Source organism: Schistocerca americana, chromosome 1 (genome assembly GCF_021461395.2).
Source record: "Schistocerca americana isolate TAMUIC-IGC-003095 chromosome 1, iqSchAmer2.1, whole genome shotgun sequence".
Lineage (NCBI taxonomy): Eukaryota > Metazoa > Arthropoda > Insecta > Orthoptera > Acrididae > Schistocerca > Schistocerca americana.
Window position 1 is genome coordinate 1,250,291,377 of NC_060119.1, and position 4,458 is coordinate 1,250,295,834.

The following is a 4,458-nucleotide window of genomic DNA, read 5'->3' on the forward strand; positions in this document are numbered from 1 at the left end:
TGCTAGGTCACTCAGGACTGAAGATTTTTGGGTGGAGAGGGCTATATAAAAATTTCTGTATGAATACTCTGGGGTTTTGGAAATTGTTTATAAAACTGCATGTCTGAAATTTACTGGAGTGGATACGCTATATGTTCAGGCAATAATTTGATTAATGTAATAAGTGGCTAGTTAACAAAACACAAAAGGTTACAGAATTATTTTTTCATGTTTATGCTGGGAATTACCTATTTAGAAGTACAACTGCCATATTTACAGTAATGATAATCTATGCAGATGCCTAGTTATTGGCTTAACGGTTAAGAAGAGTATCATTCAGTCCAGAAAAATTAGGGTAACCCAAATATGATGTTAAGTTAGGAATTAAATAGACTTAAAGGCCTGAAATACAACAATACTTTTCTACTATTCTTCAGTACTTATTATCTGCTGAGTTAACTAATTTTCAGAAAATTGAAATACCTTACTGTTACGTCTGGAGTCATAGCTTTTTAATGATATGCATTAATACTGCCATAACTGCTGATTAGCACAATCAAAATATACAACTGCATGCAATTGTGGCAATTTCAGTTATTTGTTACTGTTAATCGATATGGTTTTTGTTAAAACTAAACACATCAGTGTAATCACTATACTGAAAATTATCATCTGAATAATTAATCTGCATGAAATCTGGTCTGAATAACATTTTGACGGATTGGGGCATGCATTGCAGATATAAGATGTGGATAACTATAGTGCGACCCATGAATCATGGCAGTTCCCGCATGTCAAGCCATGGACGGGAATGGCATTGTTGACAATTCTAAGCACAGTAGCAGTACACACATGCGCATGCTTTCCATTTGAAGAAAGCATATATCTTGAAAATGATGTCTCTCACTTGCTTATGCAGAATTTATCACTTACTGCCATCATCAGTGATGACAACTCGCTACAGTCACGTTTAATGCACTCATTAGCTATACCACACAGAGCAGAGTGCTCAGAACACTACTGAAGGTTCATTGGCTGTCAGAGTATGTGTGATGTAGGTGCACAGACCAAGCCTGAACTCAACTGCTGTCATTCATGATTCCAACTGTAGTTTCAAATTAAAAATAAGGGAAAGAAAAAAATATTACACTACTGGCCATTAAAATTGCTACACCATGAAGATGACGTGCTACAGACACGAAATTTAACCGACAGGAAGAAGTGCTGTGATATGCACATGATTAGCTTTTCAGAGCATTCACACAAGGTTGGCGCCGCCGGCGACACCTACAACATGCTGACATGAGGAAAGTTTCCATCAATTTCTCATACACAAACAGCAGTTGACCGACGTTGCCTGGTGAAACGCTGTTGTGATGCCTCGTGTAAGGAGGAGAAATGCGTACCATCACGTTTCCGACTTTGATAAAGGTCAGACTGTAGCCTATCGCAATTTTGGTTTATCGTATCACGACATTGCTGCTCGCGTTGGTCGAGATCCAATGACTGTTAGCTGAATATGGAATTGGTGGGTTCAGGAGGGTAATACGGAACGCCATGCTGGATCCCAACAGCCTCGTATCACTAGCAGTTGCAATGACAGGCATCTAATCCGCAGGCCTTTCTGGATACGAAAATGTTCGACTGCTGCCCTGGCGAGCACATTCTCCAAATCTCTCACCAATTGAAAACGTCTGGTCAATGGTGGCCGAGCAACTGGCTCATCACAATGTGCCAGTCACTACTCTTGATGAACTGTGGTATCGTGTTGAAGCTGCATGGGCAGCTGTACCGGTACACACCATCCAAGCTCTGTTTGACTCAATGCCCAGGCGTATCAAGGCCATTATTACGGCTAGAGGTGGTTGTTCTGGGTACTGATTTCTCAGGACCTATGTACCCAAATTGCATGAAAATGTAATCACATGTCAGTTCTAGTATAATATATTTGTCCAATGAATACCCGTTTGTCAACTGCATTTCTTCTTGGTGTAGCAATTTTAATGGCCAGTAGCGTAATTGTAGGTGGGATAGTTCCAGCGTTTTTTGTTACAGATTGGACATAACAATAGAAATAATCAATTTTTGACAATATAATGTAATTGTAGAGATAAAAAAAACTACTCACCATGTGGTGGCAGGAGAATACACACATAAAAGGAGGTTATACTTACAGAAGCTTTCGGATCCAGTGGCTCCTCCTCCTGGCAGAAAGGCTGGAGGAAAAGGAAGAGGGGTGAAAGAAAAGGACTGGAGAGGTTTAGGAAAAGGGGTAGATTTTGCAAAAGTCACGCAGAACTGCGAATCAGGGGAGACTGACCAGACAGGATGAGAAGAAAAGACTGGTTGCTGGGGACTGCATCAGATGAGATTTGAAAACCTGAGAGCTTAAAGTCGGAAGACAGTTGCAAGATAGAGATTACTACTAAAACATAAGTGAAAGTTAAGTGCATTGTACATAGCACAGGGGGGGAAGCAGACAGCAAAAAAATAGACAGGTCAGAGAATGAAAGATGCAGAAAACTAAATCAGAGTAAAGAAAGGAGTAGTTAATGTAAAGAAATGCTGATACGGAAGAAAACAGGTGGGTGGTAAGAACCAAGGACTTTTGTAGTGCTGGTTCCCACCTGCGGAGTACTGAGAAACTGATTTCTGGGGGAAAAGTTTAGATGGTGCATGTGGTGAAACAGGCAACGAGGTCATGTCATGTCAAGTTGTAGAGCAGGCTCTGCAACAGGATATTATGCGTTGCTGGTATACACACTCTGCCTATGACTATTCATCCTAATTGATGACTTGGTGGTTGTCATGCCGAACAGCTGCTACAGGATGTGTTGTTCACAGGTGGCTCTCCCTGTGATAGTATATGTTTTGTCAGTTACAGGGCTGGTATAGGTGGTGTTAGGAGTGTGCATAGGGCAAGTCTTACACCAGAAATACACCAACATTCTCGCTTCAGCTTTCACTGGGTGTAATTACCCCACCAGCCTTGTTCAAAAGTGGATCTCCTGGGTCATCACATCCAAACCTGGTACTGCTGATCCCTCCAGAAAACAACTTTGGAGCATACCACTTGTCACTCAATATTATCCTGGCCTTGAATGTATTAATCAGCATGACTTCCTACAATCATGTCCTTAAATAAGATCCATTCTGTCTGAGATTTTGCCCACCACACCTAAAATAGGTTTTTGTCCCCCTCCCAATTTCCACAACATCCTTGCCAAACCCTATGTTCCTTCTGCACCCATCTTCCTACCCTATGACACCTACCCCTGTGACCGGTCCCACTGCAAGACTTGGCCTATGCACCCTCCTACCACCACCTATACCAGCCCTGTAACTGTTAAAACATATACTATCAAAGGGAGAGCCACCTGTGAAACGACATGTCATATACCAGCTGTTATGTAAACAGCTGAAAGCAAGGGGAAACTACAGCCATAATTTTTTCTGAGAGCATGCAGCTTTACTATATGGTTAAATGATGATGGCATCCTCTTTGGTAAAATATTCCAGAGGTAAAATAGTCCCCCATTTGGATCACCAGGCGGGGACTACTCAGGAGGACGTTGTTATCAGGAGAAAAACAACTGGCGTTCTACGGGTCGGAGTGTGGAATGTCACATCGCTTAATCGGACAGGTAAGTTAGAAAATTTAAAAAGGGAAATGGATAGGTTAAAGTTATATATAGTGGGAATTAGTGAAATTGGGTGGCAGGAGGAACAAGACTTTTGGTCAGGTGAATACAGGGTTATAAATACAAAATCAAATAGGGGTAATGAAGGAGTAGGTTTAATAATGAATAAAAAAATAGGAGTGTGGGTAAGCTAGTATGAACAGCATCGTGAATGCATCATTGCAGCGAAGAAAAACATGAAGCCCACACCTATCACAGTAGTAAAAGTATATATGCCAACTACCTCCACAGATGACAAAGAGATTGAAGAAATGTATGATGAGAAAAAAAAAGTTAATCAGTTAATGAAGGGAGACAAAAATTTAATAGTCGTGGGGGACTGCAATTTGATAGTAGGAAAAGGAAGAGAAGGAAAAATAGTAGCTGAATATGGAATGGGGGCACAGAATGAAAGAGGAAGCTGCCTGGTAGAATTCTGCACAGAGCATAACTTAATCGTAGCTAACACTTGGTTTAAGAATCATGAAAGAAGGTTCTATACATGGAAGAGGCCTGGAGATACTGAAAGGTATCAGATAGATTATATAATGGTAAGACAGAGGTATAGGAACCAGGTTTTAAATTGTAAGACATTTCCAGGGGTAGATGTGGACTCCGACCAAAGAAATACAGTAGAAGAAGAATGGGTAGCTTCGAGGGATGAGATAGTGAAGGCAGCAGAGGATCAAGTAGGTAAAAAGACAAGGGCTAGTAGAAATCCTTGGGTAACAGAATAGATATTTAATTTAATTGATGAAAGGAGAAAATATAAAGATGCAGTAAATGAAGCAGGCAAAAA